Below are 8,942 nucleotides of genomic sequence, written 5' to 3'. Positions count from 1 at the left end.
ACCAATCTCTTACACTCAGATCTTCCACAATAGCGCTGAATGGTTCTTGCATGCCAATTGCAGCCCAAAACAATTAGGGGATATTTACTGTTTAAGGTGCCAGAGAACTAGGATGGTATAATTCATAGGTTCTTGTAACCAATCTTCAGAAGAGCCTATGTATAAACTTGAATTGGAGAAAAATTTCCAACTGGGTTGTTTGTGTGAGAAAACAGGGTGTGTAAGCCAGTAAGCCGCATTCCTTCATGCTCTCTGATTTCAGTTCCTGCCTCCAAGTTCCTGCCTTGAGTCCCTGCCCTGACTTCTGACTTCTTTTGATGATGAACTATGATGTGGAAATGTAAAATCAAACAAAACCATTCCTCCCCAAGCTGCTTTTGGTCGTGGTGTATTTCACAGAGGCAGAAAGCTAGCTGGGACAGTGGCCAAGGTGTGAAACTCTTCTGAGTGGCAAGAAAACACCCATGCAGGCTTGTGACGCTTATGTGTGCTCTTTCACCCTTAGGAGGTGCCATGGAGTGTGTGACCCCCAAATGCATGGCCTAGAGCCCTAATCTGAGTGTGACCATATTTATAACTCAAGCATGTAGGTGATCAGGTCATGAGGGTGAAGCCCTGACCGACGAGATTAGTGACATCAGAAGAAGGCAGAATGGGTGCCCTGACCCAAACCAGACCATGCCTGCGCCCTGACCCCGAACCTGTAGCTTCCAGAACTGTGGAGAATGTAGGTTTGTTCTTTTAGCTATCCAGTGGACAGTGACTAAGATGGGAGGGGAACAAAGAAGGAAGACAGACAGGGAGAAGAAAGGTGGTTTTATGTTTGTTTGCTGGACTGGGGATTGAGCCCACAGCCTCCCACCTGGCAAACAAATGTTCTTTTACTGAGCTAAACCGCCAGCAGTTTGTGTTTCGGTGAGAAGAGGCTCCATCTCTTCAGGTTGATGGCAGCCTTCTGTTATTATGGACCAAGACTTAATTATGGCAAGAGGCTGTGGGAGAGGAGGGTGTGGAGAGAAAACGGGAAGGTTTGGGGGAAGTTGGAAAGGTATGTCCAAATTGAGCGTCTACATAGACAGAGCTGGAGGTTGATGACTAAGATCCCTGTGGAGCCAGGGCCTAATTGTGAAACTCACAGTGGTCTCAAACGTGTGATCCTCCTGCCTCAGCTTCCTGAGTATTGGCGCTAAAACCCAGTAAGGCGAGGGCTCCAGCTACGTCCCCAGCATTCTGTTTGATATGGGTGTTTTAACTAAATCATAGCTAAATAAAATTTGAAAAAGCTTTCAGGTTCTAAGACACAGTGTAGAACCTTTTAGAAATGCAAAGTCATGGTGCTGGAGAGGTGGCTCAGTGGTTAGGGGCACACGATGCTCTGGCAACGAACCAGAGGCAAGTTCCCAATTCCCAGGGTGGGTGACCCATACTCATCTTAACTCTGGATCCAGGGGGTCTGACGCCTCCTTCTGACCTCCCTAGGCACTGAACTCACAAATATAGACATATATCTATATATAATCTTTCAAAAACAAACAAAAAGCAGAACTTTGAACCCAAAACCTACAAAGTAGTCTCATGTTTTATATGCATAATTTATTCACCTTTAGATAAACTATTCTCTTGGACTTACCAGGTTTTGTGGAAGAATTTAGGCATTTAGATGGAGCTCGTAAGATGGTGCAGCAGATAAAGCCGGTGGAGCTTAGGGTTTTTTCCCCAGATTTATTTATTTATTTTATGTATATGAGCACTCTATCTGCATGGCAGAAGAGGGCATCAGACTATAGATGGTTGAGCCACCATGTGGTTGCTGGGAATTGAACTCATGACCTCTGGGAGAGCAGTCAGCGCTCTTAGCCACTGAGACATCTCTCCAGCTCCAGGAACTTAGTTCTTAAAAGAGAGAACCAACTCCACAAAGCTGTCCTCTGGCTTTGTGTGTATCATGACACCTCATATATACACAGTGATAAGAAACACAATTTTAAAAATCAAATAAAAATCCAAGATGGGTATCTCAGTGGTAGAGCTGGCATGCAGAGTGCTGGATTTGGTCTCCATCACTGCAAAAATAAAGGAATAAAAATAAATCAATTAAACATTTTAATGAGGGCGCTACAGTGACTCCTGGTTCAAATGTGTCAGTTGAATTGTGAACAGAATACATTGAATGAAACCAAGTGATGCAAACCTGCAAGGCCAGCTCATATTTTGTGTCATGTGATTCATGTCAGTATTTTTTTATCTTTTAAAGACATTCATAAATACGATCCTTTCATTTTATTTTCATTAGACTTGCCTCCTTTCCGAAATGTTTTGAGCGAGTCTCACCATCAGGCTGAGAGTAAGCGGCACCTGGGCACCTGAAGAAGGAAGCCCCAGCAGCAGAGCAGAGTCGCGGCCCGGGGAAGCCCCCATTGAGGATGCTCAGGCTGCAGAGGCGTCCTCATTGGCGCAAGCCCTGGAAACTCATCAACAATGAGAACAGGAACCTGAGCTGAAGGATTTGTGACAACGTGGGCAGAACAGGACAGTGAGAATCTGGGTGGACAGATTTCATAAGAAAGTATTAAGCAAGAGGTGTCTGACTAAGCTGGCAACCCAGCCCCAGCTGAAGAATAAGTTCTAGAAACAGACCTGGCGACAATCCTAGCAGACAGGCTGTAGGCAGGGAGTCAACTAGATCCAACACCCGAGAACAGAGTGGGGGAGGGGCGGCGAGCAGAGAACGGAAGACCCCACGTTCCAAGGACATTTTGTGGTCAAGGCTTGGAAGTTGATCTAGTTCATTACAGACTTGCTTCTGATTGGAGGCAAGGAACAGCTTTGCTGGTAGCTGCAAGAGGGCAAGAAGAAAATAATTCACCAATAATTTACCAAGCAGTCACTAGAAGGCAAAATGGCACTCGGGGTCCTTCTGCTGCGGGGAGCACAAGCTGAAAGTTTTCACTGATGCCCCAGGAAACACGGAGCCCCTGGATTGCTCTATTGAAATGCATTTGTGAGTGAGAAGACTGTGAGAAACAGCCTGCAAACACCTATCACAGGAGGCAGGGATGCTCACCGGGAGTAGGAACAGGTGAAGACTCTGGAGTTGGGGCTACCAGGTACAGATGAAGACCATAGTGGTTTTGAACCCTCCCTTATTCATGCCTAGCTGTTACCAGGTCTTTCCTGAGTTTCCTTTTCCAATTAATTCAAACCTAGTTCAGAGCAAACAGTGAAGGTTTGATGAGGGGGAATGCTCGCTCTTGAACGTACCCCCACTTTACAGGCTTGGGGTAGCAACCTGCACTGTGCGTGAACCATTCTTCTGAGGCAGATATTTGCAAAACTCTGCTGAGCATCAGGACCTGAAATAGAAAACACTTCTAGTAGCTGCCGCTTCTCCATCTTATACCTCACAGAAGGTCATTGGCACTATGCACCTGAGTTTCAATTAATGGGCTTAATGGATGACCTTTGACCTCTGGAACTTTATTTTATTTTCACCTTGTTGCCAGTTTGCTCATAGTTATCTCTCTCAGACCTACATACAAGGTGTTTCTTTAAGGATCATTTTCTTGTTGGGTTATATAAAACTACAACTGAGGGACGGGAGAGATGGACCCACAGTTAAGAGAGCTTGCTGTTCTTGCCGAAGACCCAGGTTCAGTTCCCAGCACCCACATGGCAGCTCAGAACTGTGTGTCACTCCAGTTCCAGGGCATAAGATGTCCTCTTCTGACCTTCTCAGGCACTAGGCACACACGTGACACATTGACATACACCAGGAAAACACTCATATATATATAAAATATTTTAAACAAACTAGTCACAAATACGTCAACAGGTTCAATGCAGATTGGCACACTAGGTCTAAAAGCCAGTGTGACTCTTAACTCTTAGGAGTAGCAGGGAGTTTTCTTTTTCTTTTTTTTTTAAATGAATATATTTTATTTATTTACATCCCAAATGTGGCCCTCCTCCCTGCAGGGATTTTTCTAAAGTGCCTAGTGGGGGACTTTTCAAAGAGGAGGGATTCTTCAAAGAACGTGAACGCTGTACCAAAGGCTTCTGCCCACTCTGTCACCCTAGGCCTCCCTTTGCTCTGGCTCCCACGGGGATGAGGCAAACCTTTGTTTGATTAAAAGTTTTCCAAGTGCGGGTTTTTTTTTTTTTTTTTCCAGACCACCTTCTTTTCCCCAGGCGTATAAAAACCATGGAAAACAATCATTAATTCATTCATGCATTCATTCAAGAAGCAGAGAACGTTTGAGTTTTCACATCTGGCCCCACAAAGCTCCAAACAGAAGACCTACAAGGTGGGAGGAACACAGAAAACAAAGCAATTAGAGATCCACGGGGATGTTACAACGGGTGGCCTAGCGCTCCTTTAAGTGCTTCCCCAGGGGATTTAAACATTGCTGTATTGTTTTACAGACTATTGACCCTCACAGCTGGGGAAGAGAGAGGCTCAGGCTGTGTAGTCAGGAAAAAAGGTTTGAACTTGAGGTTTAGAAGCTGCTGCCAACATCAGGCCTATTCTGTCAATGAATCCTTAATGACTCAAGTTAGCTAGGAAAGGCCTCAAGTCTTCCCAGCCTTCTCCAGTTCCGTCTTAGCCTGAGGGACGGGGTAGGTAAGTGGCTCGGCAGCACCGCAATTGCCTAGCAAGTGCGAGATCTGAACTTTCATTCTCAACGTTTGCCAACAGAGAAAGAAGAAATATAAAGAACTAAGATCAGTAGTCTAAAAATGAGATGGGAAATAACGTGTTCAAAAACCTGAATTTCCAGGCAGGGGGGCTGGCTTAGCTTGGAAAGGGGCTAGCCTCAAACCTGCATACCTGAGTTCCATCCTCAGGACTCACACAGAGGAAGGCAAGAAGTGACTCCCATAAGCTGTCTTCTGACTTCCATGTGCACATCGTGACTTGAGTGTGCCCCGCCCCTGCACCTAAAATACATAAATGTAATAAATTTATCAGCAGCATTTCCAATTTCCATCAAATGTTCCCAGTTTGTAGCAGATTAATGAAAGGGGAGTGGAAATACATTTCCAATTTCCTCTCCTTCCCTCCCCCTCCCCCCCCCTCCCCTCCCCCTCTCCGCCCCACACTGTCCTCTTCTCAAGGAGAGCAGCCCACACCACAGCTTAGTGTAGAAGGACGAAGTGCACAAATAGTGCATCTTAAGAGGCTTGAATGTCAGCCGGGCGGTGGTGGCGCACGCCTTTAATCCCAGCACTTGGGAGGCAGAGTTCGAGGCCAGCCTGGTCTACAGAGTGAGTTCCAGGACAGCCAGGGCTACACAGACAAACCCTGTCTCGAAAAAACAAAAAAGAGGCGTGAATGTCATAAATACACAAACGTTCTCTGTAGGTTCAACGTTTGGGTGTCAGTGTGGTCATCAGTAACTGAACAAAGCGAGATGGTGGCATGGGCAGCAGCCGGGTAGTGTCTTTTAAGTGATAGATCACCTACTGTGCCCCCTAATCCCTAACCCCACCCCCAATTTTCCAATCTAAGTACTATTCTAAGAAACCAGAACTACTGTATAACTGAGGCCAGGGTGAGATGAATGTCAAAATAGAACTCTTAAGTGAGATAGGAGGCGTTTCTTTTTTTTTTCTAGTTGGTACTAGACTTTGTACACGTTTCCCCTCAACGCACGCACGCCCTCTCCCCTCCCCCCACTGGGCCTCCCTCAGGCTAAGCACAGTTTCAGCCCTGGAACTAGGGAAGGCTAACTAGCGATTTAGTTAGTAAAACCAGGGACCACCTGGGCAGTTTCTCCTATGGCTTGGCACAGCCAGCCATACACAGAGGTGGGGGTCTCCGGGCAGTGGGGAACCCCTCCCGCTAAGCTCGCTTCTGCCCTAGCCGCCGAGGCCAGGGGGACTTGGCACGGCCATCTCCGATGGCCCCAGTGGGAGGGTCACGGCTAAGACACCCGGCCCATCTCATTGTTTCAGGTCCGGCTTCCTCTTCTGGCAGAGGCCAGCGGCGCGCTGAGCGGGAAGGGGCCGGGACGCGGCTGGAGCCCTCGGGATGTCTACCTCTGCTGCTCCTTCCCCTCTCCGGGAGCTCGCGTTTCCCGGGGTGTGTGAGCATTCTCAATAAAAAGGGAAAAGCACCATCCAAGTGAATTTTCCAGCGCCGAAAGGAAATGCTGTTTCCTGCATCGTACAAAACTGGTGCCAATAAGACTGACACAGGAGCCCATTGTCCCGCTAACAATGTGTGATGGGGAAGGGCGCCTGAGAAAATAGACCTGGGGCCACCATGAGCGTTTGATCCTTCCCTGCAGGGCTAGCGTGTCTCTCTCTCTCTCTCTCTCTCTCTCTCTCTCTCTCTCTCTCTCTCTCTCTCTCTCTTTGTGTGTGTGTGTGTGTGTGTGTGTGTGTATGTGTAAGAGTGTGCATGAACCTACAGGCGTTTGTGTGTGTATGTGTGTGTGCATGATGAGCCTGTGTGTAGTATCACTATAGGTATGTGTATGCATATGAATATGTGTGCAAGTGTATGCAGCGGTGCTCAGGCTGAACAATGCATTCCTTTCTGCAGGTTTGTGCACCTTTGGTGGGTCCCCAGAGTTTGGAACCGACTGGAAAAGAGCAAAGAAGAGCAGAGAAATGGAGGGGGAAAAAGAAAGGAAAAACAAACAAACAGTTTCCCGGTCACTGAGCTGCACCTACGTTAGCCGCTCGCTGCAGCTCGAAACCCCCACGGCCTCTCAGTGAGGACCGATCCCACACCCAGCCCAGACACAGGTGACTGAGCGCCTGTGTCCCACGCGTGCCCAGCGGGGTATTCGGAGCCGGCAGCCGCTCGAGGTTATGGAGGCAGGAGGCGATTGGGACAGCGCACATCAGCATCGCCCACCTGGGAGCCCGAGGTCAGGGCCTCGGCCAAAGTGTCACCTCCCCGCCCTCGGCGCTCACGTAGCCGCTGCGTTCGGGACGTGAAGTGCCGACCCAGAAGCTGCTCTGGCCAGGGCATGGGCTGGGCGATAAACAATCACACAGGATACACAACACCCTGGACTGTCACAAGTCCCTCGCAGGAAAAGATAAATAACATCTGAGGAGCCGCGGGCGCAGCTTCCCGCAGCAGAACAAAAACTTTGGAGAAGTAAACAACAGGGCCGGGGAGAGTTCACACACCAGCCCTGCAAGCTGCGAGAGGCCTCCTCTTCCCAGGGACCGCTCACTCAGCGGCCGTTTCCAGTGCAAATGACACACACGCGCGCGCATAAAGACACGCACATGTGTGTATGGCTCAAAACGAGCCCTTCACAATGATTGACAGAGCAGGGTATGGTGGCACAAACCCACACCGCATTTCCGAGGCAGGAAGTTGCAGGCCAGCCTGGACTACATACCTGGGCTACATACATACTGAGTCCCATACCAATGAACAAGACACTGGCGGTTGTCACTCCATCCCCACCCCACCCCACCCCGCCCCCAGGGCTCTGCAAGTATTTTTGGTGCAACAGGCAAGGAGAGGTGTGTTTTTCTGTACTGGAAGGCTGAGGGTTTCCTGAAAATATAACTTTTTCCTTAAGGTTTGCTCTTGGAGTCATTGCCAGCGACATGAACTCACCTCAATCTCTATTCAAACCCAAGAAACACAAATGCACCATTAATACAATAAAATGTGCTCAAATTGGCTTTCACCTTCTACGACCCAGCCAGGCTTGGACTCTTCCTAGTCACTGTGCACAGATTTTCATCCCTGCCCTATGGGCTCCCAAGTAATTCATTGTGGTTGTTTAAGTGAGAATGGCCACCATAGCCTCATATATGCAACTGCTTGGTCTCTGGCTGGTGGAATTCTTTGGTAAGGATTAGGAGGTGTAGCCTTATTGAAAGAGGTGTGTCACTTGGGTTGGGCTTTGGGGCTTCAAAAGCCCTGGCTATTGCCTGGGTTAGCTCTCCCATCTCATGCGGGATGTGAGCTCTCAGCTATTGTTTCAGCACCATGCCTGCCCGCCCGCCCGCCCGCCTGCCTGCCTGCCTGCCTGCCTGCCTGCCCGCCCGCCTGCCTGCCTACCTAACTGCCTGCCTGCCCGCCTGCCTCCGTGCTCCCTGCCATGATGATCATGGGCTGTAACCCTCTGAAAGTGTAAGCCCTCAATAACCTTTTTCTTCTATACATTGCCTTGACAACGTATAGAAGAGTAACACAATAGAAAAGTAAACACAATAGAAAAAAAGTAACGCAATAGAAAAGTAACTAGGACATTTGTGTGATGTTTTAGGGGTATACAGAGGAGGCTGAAGGGTATGAGGCAGCCAGTTAAGCATCTGTGTACCTTTTGGATCTCAGACTCTGAGTTCAAAGTGACCTGAAGACATGGTATATCTCCTTTTCTGGATTCTTCAAGCTTCCTTGTGCCTCTCATGTATGCCGAGTCAACACATCTGGGTGGGTATGGGTACATATATAAGTGGGTTAGTGATTTGTTGGAAGACGAGATCCATGGTTGTCTGGTTCCAACACTGATGAAATTCTACAGGAAGCTTCAGTTTGTGGCTCTCCCCTCTCATTCCCTGCACTGGTCACATTCTCCTAGGCATGTGGCTCCAATGTGGTTTGTCTTTGGCCAAGTGCATAATGTACTTGGAACATAGTAGTTCCTCAATGTACACTTATTCACTGCAGAATAGAGATGCTATGAACTCTTTGATCTAATCAGAAAGTGACCAAGTTAGGTTAGATTGATCTAATTGGGAATAGACAGTATGGTATTACAGCCATTCAAAGGAGCACTGAGTGAATCTATAATGAAGACATTTTTGTCCCTTTGCTTCTCCTGGGGTTGATTATGCAAGGGCAGAATGCGAATCACTAAGCAGCCAGCCACACTGATTACAACCTGCAGGAAGTCTAGTGCAGAGGACCCACCTTTGGGCCTCGGACTGTGTTAAAAATGAAGGCTTGAGTTCAGGGTTTA

At 48.1% G+C, this 8,942-nt stretch overlaps 1 long non-coding RNA gene across 1 annotated transcript; it reads right to left on the bottom strand.

Moving 5' to 3' along the window:
• Positions 1–3,846: 3,846 nt before the first annotated feature.
• On the bottom strand, positions 3,847–6,937 carry LOC143437497 (uncharacterized). The gene is made up of 3 exons (XR_013106940.1): positions 6,866–6,937; positions 4,829–4,938; positions 3,847–4,297 (listed from the first exon to the last, which is right to left on the bottom strand). It is a non-coding gene; the product is annotated as an uncharacterized LOC143437497 (long non-coding RNA).
• Between the last annotated feature and the right edge of the window lie 2,005 nt (positions 6,938–8,942).

This window comes from Arvicanthis niloticus, chromosome 24, assembly GCF_011762505.2.
Source record: "Arvicanthis niloticus isolate mArvNil1 chromosome 24, mArvNil1.pat.X, whole genome shotgun sequence".
Lineage (NCBI taxonomy): Eukaryota > Metazoa > Chordata > Mammalia > Rodentia > Muridae > Arvicanthis > Arvicanthis niloticus.
Note: the sequence above shows the minus strand (reverse complement) of the source record. Positions and strands in the feature narration are given on the sequence as shown.